Raw genomic sequence first — 8,491 nt, 5'->3', positions numbered from 1 at the left:
GGCCTCGCCGTCCGGTCGCCCCGCCGCCGCGCCGCCCGCCTCCGACCGCTCCGCCGCCCCCGGCCTCGTCTCCTCCTACTCCGGCAGCCACGCCCTCGATCCGGCCAGATCCAGATCCGGACCAGGGTTGACTTCTCCCCCCCCTGTTTTTTTCACTAAGTTATTTCCTGCCAGAAATATTGTTGCATCTTCATCGCATCACATCTTCGCATCCGTAGCTCCGTTTTGGGCGTGTAATATGTCAAATTGTTCGCCTCGAAGAGTAAATCACTTCATTCCATTGCATCATTTGTTCCTGTTCTGATAATGCTGATTTTAGTTCCTGTTCTGTTGTAATTTTGATGCCATGTAAACATGTTGCTACAGAGAGATCCATGCATAATTTGAGATACTTCAGTAAGGGTGTTTTGAAAACATGGTTATGCTCTATCCATCCATGGTCCTGGTTGCAATTATGGAGTGGTATAGCATGTCATTTTCGTGCTCTACTTTTGCTTCAAAATGTTTCCTGGCAGATTGTTTACATGTTAATCAATTTGGCCAAGGTTGTTGTAGTTGGTCCGGATATGCTATGATGTTGTTTCTTGCCATGTATAGCTTCTATGACATGTCTTCTTGATGGATGTATGCTTAGTTTATCATGAAATGCTCTGTAGTGAGTGCATCGAGCTCACGAAGGTGCCTTCGTAATTATTTCAATGTCATGCTTTGCTGAAATCTGTTAACGAAACTTGCTATGTTCACGTGGGTGCCATCATATTTTCTGATCCTTTTTGGCTTATGGTCAGTAAGGGGCTTTTGATCTATGCTTTGAGTAGATTCATGACATGCCTTGCTTTGCTATTATAAGTTCATGTAGCATGTCTATAACCTGCTCTGAACATTGCTTCGTGATGTTGTTTATGCCATGTCCAACCTGATATTTTTTGCACTTTCTCCATGCTTGTTTGAACCTGTTATGATGTGATTTAGCCGTAGCTCAGTGTTCCTCTTTTGTCAAGCATCTCCTGTAGATCATTGCCATATGTTTTGTTTTTATGTTGGTGTGCTGTAGCATAGTTTATTGTTGCATGCTAAGTAGCATCGTGCTGTTAATCGCAGCTTTGTGCCATACTTGTCTTGCTTGCCATTTGCAAACCGTGCATCCGAATCCGGTGATCTTTATATCGATTTCAACCGAAATCATCTCATCTTTCCAGCGGCATACTTGGTTTGCCAAGTTGATGCCTTGTTCATCATCTTTCCTTCCAAAGCACGCATATGCATTGCATACCACATCTCGCATATCATGACATGTATTGCATCATGTTGCTTGTGCATTGCACCGTGATTTATTGTGGTTCCTTGCTTGTGTTCTTGCTTTGGGTAGAGCCGGGAGACGAGTACGTGCACGAGGAACCTGTTGAGTATGCTTACAAGGATCCAGCCTTCGTCAACTCTGAGAACCTTGCAGGCAAGATGATCATACCTTCGATATCACTTCTATTTTTGCTTGCTAGTACTCGCTCTATCGCTATGTTAGCTCTTCCTGCCATTGTTTACCTTGCCTACTTATTGCCATGACAAACCTCTAACCAACCTGTCCTAGCAACCATTGATTGGCTATGTCACCGATTTTGCTCAGCCCCTCTTATAGCATAGTTAGTTGCAAGTGAAGATGAAGTTTGTTCCTGGGCGGAACTTGGTTATTTTGGGATATCACAATATCTCCTGTTTAAATTAATGCACCTTATATACTTGGTAAAGGGTGGAAGGCTCGGCCTTATGCCTGGTGACTTGTTCCACTCTTGCCGCCCTAGTTCCGTGATACCGGTGTTATGTTCCTTGAGTTTGTGTTCCTTACATGGTTGGGTGATTTATGGGAGCCCCTTAACAGTTCGCTTTGAATAAAACTCCTCCAGCAAGGCCCAAACTTGGTTTTACCATTTGCCACCTAAGCCCTTTCCCTTGGGTTTTCGCGAGCCCAAGGGTCATCTTTATTTAACCCCCCCGGGCCAGTGCTCCTCCGAGTGTTGGTGCAAACTAGAGCACCGTGCGGGACCATTCCTTGGCAACTTGGATTCGTCGGTTCCCGTACGCTTCGCTTATCCGGTGTGCCCTGAGAACGAGATATGTGCAGCTCCTATCAGGATTTGTAGGCACTTCGGGCGGCTTTGCTGGTCTTGTTTTACCATTGTCGAAATGTTTTGCGAACCGGGATTCCGAGACTGATCGGGTCTTCCCGAGAGAAGGTCTATTCCTTCGTTGACCGTGAGAGCTTGTGATGGGCTGAGTTGGGACACCCCTGCAGGGTATATAATCTTTCGAAAGCCATGCCCACGGTTATGAGGCAGATGGGAATTTGTTAATGTCCGGTTGTAGATAACTTGACACTTGACCTCTTTAAAATGCATCAACCATGTGTGTAGCCGTGATGGTCTCTTCTCGGCGGAGTCCGGGAAGTGAACACGGTTTGTGTTATGCTTGACGTAAGTAGTTTCAGGATCACTTCTTGATCACTTCTAGTTTCTCGACCGATGCGTTGCTTCTCTTCTCGCTCTCACTTGCGTATGTTAGCCACCATATATGCTTAGTGCTTGCTGCAGCTCCACCATATTACCCCTTACCTACCTATGAGCTTAAATAGTCTTGATCTCGCGGGTGTGAGATTGCTGAGTCCTCGTGACTCACAGATTCTACCAAAACAGATGCAGGTGCCGAGGATACTGGCGCAGATGGCGCAACTGAGCTGAAGTGGGAATTTGATGAGGCCCTTGGTCATTACTATGTATCATTTCCAGATGATCAGTAGAGGTGCCCAGTCGGGACGATCGGGGATCTAGCATTTGGGGTTGTCTTCTTTTCATTTGAACTTGACCGTAGCCGGTCTATGAGTGTATTTGAATGATGTATGATCTTAATTTATGTATTGTGTGAAGTGGCGATTGTAAGCCAACTCTCTTTATCCCATTCTTGTTCATTACATGGGATTGTGTGAAGATGACCCTTCTTACGACAAAACCACCATGCGGTTATGCCTCTAAGTCGTGCTTCGACACGTGGGAGATATAGCCGCATCGTGGGTGTTACAAGTTGGTATCAGAGCCATCCCCGACTTAGGAGCTCCCTGCTTGATTGTTTGCTGGCGATGTTGAGTCTAGAACAAAAATGTTTTGAGTCTTAGGATTATATATATCGGAGAGTAGGATTCTTTTTACTCCTCAGTCCCTTCGTCGCTCTAGTGAGGTCTCCTGACGTAGATGTTTTGACTATCCTCTTCTCAAATTTTTCACTAAATTTTTTTTAGGATCACGCGGGTATCTTGGAATCGTTTCGATGGTTTTGTGACGAGAACATTGTTCTTGGTGCCTCCTGACATTTAGGGGTTGTGGCAGTGTCCCGGGGAGTTGAGCTCCGAGGTGTTGTCGTCACAATTTTATCGTTGCAGTTTTGGAATACCTGAGTTTTGCCGACATCAAAAATCTCTTTTATGCAGTTGTTGGTGAGATAACTCCGATAACCCAGTACTAGGGCGAGCACGGGAGTATTGCCATAACTCGTATAACGGATGCTTTTCGAAGGTTGAGGTACATGATTTCCGAAGGTTTCTTGGTTATGTGTTGACGGATGGATACAGCTGGATATAGGGATTGTTAGTTTGGGTGAGATATTTTGCTTCCCCTGTATCCCCAACACCTGATTGCATAACCAGAAAGTTTCGGGAGTTTATAGGTGGGTTTCAAGTATCTCTAGCATTTCTTCCCGCAGATATTTGGTTCGTGATTGGGTAATCCTTACCACTTATTTGTTCCAGTTGTACCTTGTTTATTTCATTCATCAATCTCTATTCAAGTGGCTTCTCACCTTAATGGACGTGTGATGTTTACTTTGGAATTCATTCGTTCATCTTTGTTCGAATGTTTATTGTGAAGACTATATGTTGCTATTCCTATCCGTTGATTCAACTTGTCTATCTGTCTATCAAGATGCTAACGGATGTCACCCTCTTCAGGATGGCTCCGCCAACGCGTCAGAATATGGATCGCAATGATGGGAGTCAGGCGAACCCTCCACCTCCACCTCCGCCTCCGAAGGCATGGCAAGATTTGATGGCACCCTCTAACGCCCATGCTCAGATGATGATCCAGCTCATGCAAGAGCGCAACCAAGGTCAAGGAAACCAAGGGAATCAAGGTCAAGGGCAGTTCAATCATCAGCCCCAGTTTCCAACCCTCAACCAATTCCTTGCAAATCAGCTAAAGTCTTTCAGCTATTGTGTCGAGGCCACGGATGCCGATGATTGGCTCGTGGATATCAACAAGCATTTTGAATGCAGCAATGTCAGGCCTGAGCAATGTCAGCTCAAGGATCAGGCAGCTGATTGGTTCCAGCAATACAAGGATTCCAGAGGTGGTCGAGTGATTACTTGGACTGATTTCTGTCGGGACTTTAAAGCTCACCATATTCCTACCAGTGTTGTTGAGAGCAAGCGTGAGGAGTTCCGCAATCTCAAGCAAGGCAACATGTCAGTGTATGAATACAACAAGCAGTTTCAGAAACTTGCTCGCTTCGCTAAGCAGGATGTTCCTGATGAGAAAAGTATGATCTATCAGTTCAGAGGTGGCCTTAGAGAGGATCTGTAGTTAGCTCTCGTTCTTATTGAGCCTACTCAGTTTGATCAATTCTACAATATGGCACTCAAGCAAGAAGGTGCTCAGCTCAAGTGTGAGGCTTCTAAGAAGAGAATCATAGATGCAGTGCAATATTCTTCTTCCTCACAAGTGGCAGCTAAGCAGCAGAAGTTTTATCTTCCTCCTCCTCCGTTTCGTCAGCCTTACCATCAGAAGAACTCAGGTGGTCGTGGATCTTCCCACCCACCCAACCCAAGCTATCAGAACAAGTCTCAGCCTCAAGCTCCAAGGTCAAGTGCTCCTTATCACCGTCTGCTCTCAGAAGTGACTTGCAACAAGTGCCAGCAGAAAGGCCACTACGCGAAAAAATGCTTGAATCAAAGGCGCCTTCCTCCTCCTCCTCCTGTGACAAATTCAATTGACACACCCTTCTGAGGATGTTATCATCTATGCCGCTCGTGATGAAACCATTCGGTTGTTTTCTCTCAATGAGAATGGCGAATTGGATGCTATTTCTCAGATTCCAGTCGTTTGTGAGTACCAAGATGTCTTTCCAGAAGAGCTTCTGGGTATGCCTCCTCATCGGCCAGTCGAGTTCGTTATTGATCTTGAGCCTAGAACGGAACCCGTTTGCAAGCGTCCATACAAGCTTGGACCCAAGGAGCTGAAAGAATTGAAGAAGCAGCTCGATGAACAAGAGCGTCTGGGTTTGATCAGACCGAGTTCTTCCCCATGGGGTTGTGGAGTTCTTTTTGTCCAGAAGAAGCACTACAAGAAATATGTCAACTTATGACCTTCTGTCAGTGACCCTGGAAGAAATGGTCATAAATTTATGACCATTTTAGACCAATTGGTCAAAAGCTGTCCGGGGGCTCCAAACCCTAAACCATTGCGACCATTTTGGTTAGAAAGGTCATAATTTCCTTACACGAAATGGTCATAAAGCAAACAGCGCTAGTCCGCTGCCTTATTTCTAGTTGTTAACGACCAATATAGATGGTCGTAGCCTTGTAAATTGTGGTGGGTTGCGATGACTAGGGGCCATCTCATCAGTTTTGCCTATGTGTCATGTCCATGTGGCAGTTTTTGCCCTAGGTTGTGAAGCAACCTATATTTCTATCATTCCCAAAATTCCCAAACAAATCTCATAAATTCTTTGGGTCACATCTTCGTCAAATATGTAAAAACCTTCCTTTCCTAGTTCAAAAATAATTCAAAAATATTCATTTTCCTATTCTGTTCAGAACAACAGTTTGTGAAGGAAGTACCACTTTGGCATGTCCAAATAGTATCCATTTTCTATAGTGCTTTCCTATGCCCAAATAACCATCCTCCACCAAATGCCAGCTCAATCCATTCATTATTTTGAGCCGAGCTTCAACATTCGTATTTATGTCCAGTTTGGTGGTTTGCAAAGCAAGTACCACCTAGGCTCCTCCTTTTGAGCTGAAAATTTGTGAAGACGGTCTTCTTAGTAACTGATCATCCTCAGCCAAAACTCACGGCCATTAGCCATGTACATTTCCCGTACCGCTAATCAAACACTTGGCTGCTTATTCATGTTTAAGCATCGATCGGTCTCCTCGTGAGAATCTTATGTTGTGATTTTCTTCCTAGCACCTACCTGGGGGGTTCCCAAACCACTAGACATGCCTAGGCCGCCCAAAACACATGGCAACGCCACGGTCACGCGGTGACCACGCGGCGGGCATGCGAGCTTACGCGCTCTAGAGTTGGGGCCCTCGGCCACCGTCGAAACCTCGATGTCTCTCCATCAAACCATGTATTTCTGATTAAATAGGTACTTATGTAACTAGAAATGATTTTTGGAAATAATAAATAGCAAACTATGAGGCAGCTGCAGTTCAAATTTGACCCGCTTCCATCTAAATCGACGGGAATTTGTCTTTTTCACCAAAGGTGGATCAAAATTTTTGACACTCAACCATTTTGTCAATTATGCATTAAATACGTCCTAACATTTTAGAAAATTGATTTGGTCCAATTTTGCAACAATTATTTGGTAGTTCCTTCACAAAAAAACCTCCTTTCGGGCACTCGGAAAATGAAAAATGGTTTTTTCGTCCAAAGAAAATGAAAACTTCCTTAGGCAACATTGTTCGCCATTCCAATATGCACTCTTGTGCACAATATGAGATCATTTGAACAAACTATGCCACAAATGTGGCCATAAGTTTGATCATTTGCCTTGAAAGCCATGAATCTTGAGAGATGATAGCTCATTTCTGAGAACACTTTTTTAAAATAATTGCCGTATTACAAGTTTGTTATTTTTCCTGGGAAGTTGGCCACATATAATGAAACAATGCGAAGGTTTCCCAATTTTTTGATTTTTTTTTGAATTTTTTATGCCCGTTTCAAAACGCGGTCAAAACGGCGGGAATGACCGTTCCTAGCTAGTTGTTGAATCTTGGATTTTTTCGGTGTTTCTCTGATTAAATAGATACTTGTGTACCTAGAAATGATTTTTTGAAAAAATAAATAGCAAACTATGAGGCAACTGCAGTTCAAATTTGACCCGCTTCCAACTGAATCGGCGGAAATTTGTCTTTTTCACGAGAGGTGGATCAAAACTTTTTACACCCAACCATTTGGTCAATTGTGCATTAAATATGTCCTAGTATTTTAGAAAAATGATTTGGTCCAATTTTGCAACAATTATTTGGTAGTTCCTTCACAAAAAACCTCCTTTCGGGCACTCGAAAAATGAAAAATGGTTTTTTCGTCCAAAGAAAATGAAAACTTCCTTAGGCAACATTGTTTGCCATTCCAATATGCACCCTTGTGCACAATATGAGATCATTTGAACAAACTATGCCACGAATGTGGCCATAAGTTTGATCATTTGCCTTGAAAGCCATGAATCTTGAGAGATGATAGCTCATTTCTGAGAACACTTTTTTAAAATAATTGCCGTATTATAAGTTTGTTATTTTTCCTGGGAAGTTGGCCACATATAATGAAACAATGCGAAGGTTTCCCAATTTTTTGATTTTTTTTTGAATTTTTTATGCCCGTTTCAAAACGCGGTCAAAACGGCGGGAATGACCGTTCCTAGCTAGTGGTTGAATCTTGGAATTTTTTTGGTGTTTCTATGATTAAATAGATACTTATGTACCTAGAAATGATTTTTTTTAAAATAGAGAGGAAACTACGAGGTAGCTGCAGTTCAAATTTGACCCGCTTCCTACTGAATCGACGAAATTTGTCTTTTTCACGAGAGGTGGATAAAAGCTTTTGACACCCAACCATTGGGTCAATTGTGCATTAAATATGGCCTAATATTTTAGAAAAATGATTTGGTCCAATTTTGCAACAATTATTTGGTAGTTCCTTCACAAAAAAAACCATTTTGAGCACTCAAAAAATGATTAAAAATAGCTAGAAATATGAAAAATGCATACAAATTGGTCCTAATCCATAAAATGTGGTCTAACTCTAGTGAAAATTTGTGTGGTGCCCTTTTGCAAAATATTTTTGATAGCTACTTCATAAAATCTCTTTATTTTTAGTACTTAAAAACTAGTCTACATCACTGATTTTCTGAACCAATCATAACTCTGTCCACGGATCGATGACATGGCGTCCATCCATCCATCCATCCATCTCTCCATCCCACATCCATCCATCCATCTATCTACAGAAAAGAAAAAAAAGAAAAGAAAAAGAGATACCCACCACCCACAGCCCAAACCCTAGCTCAGATCGACCCCTCCCCCCGTCGCCCCCTTCCTCCCTCGTCCCCATCTCCTCGCCACCGCCCCCTTCCCGATCTAGCTTCTCTCTCTCGCTCTCTCTTGCAGCAAACCCCTCTCAACCCTAGCGCTTGCAGCCGCCTCGCACCGCTGCTCCCCGATCCA

The sequence above is a fragment of the Triticum dicoccoides genome, chromosome 5B (genome assembly GCF_002162155.2).
Source record: "Triticum dicoccoides isolate Atlit2015 ecotype Zavitan chromosome 5B, WEW_v2.0, whole genome shotgun sequence".
In the NCBI taxonomy this organism is placed as follows: Eukaryota; Viridiplantae; Streptophyta; class Magnoliopsida; order Poales; family Poaceae; genus Triticum; species Triticum dicoccoides.
This window is presented reverse-complemented; position numbering follows the sequence as displayed.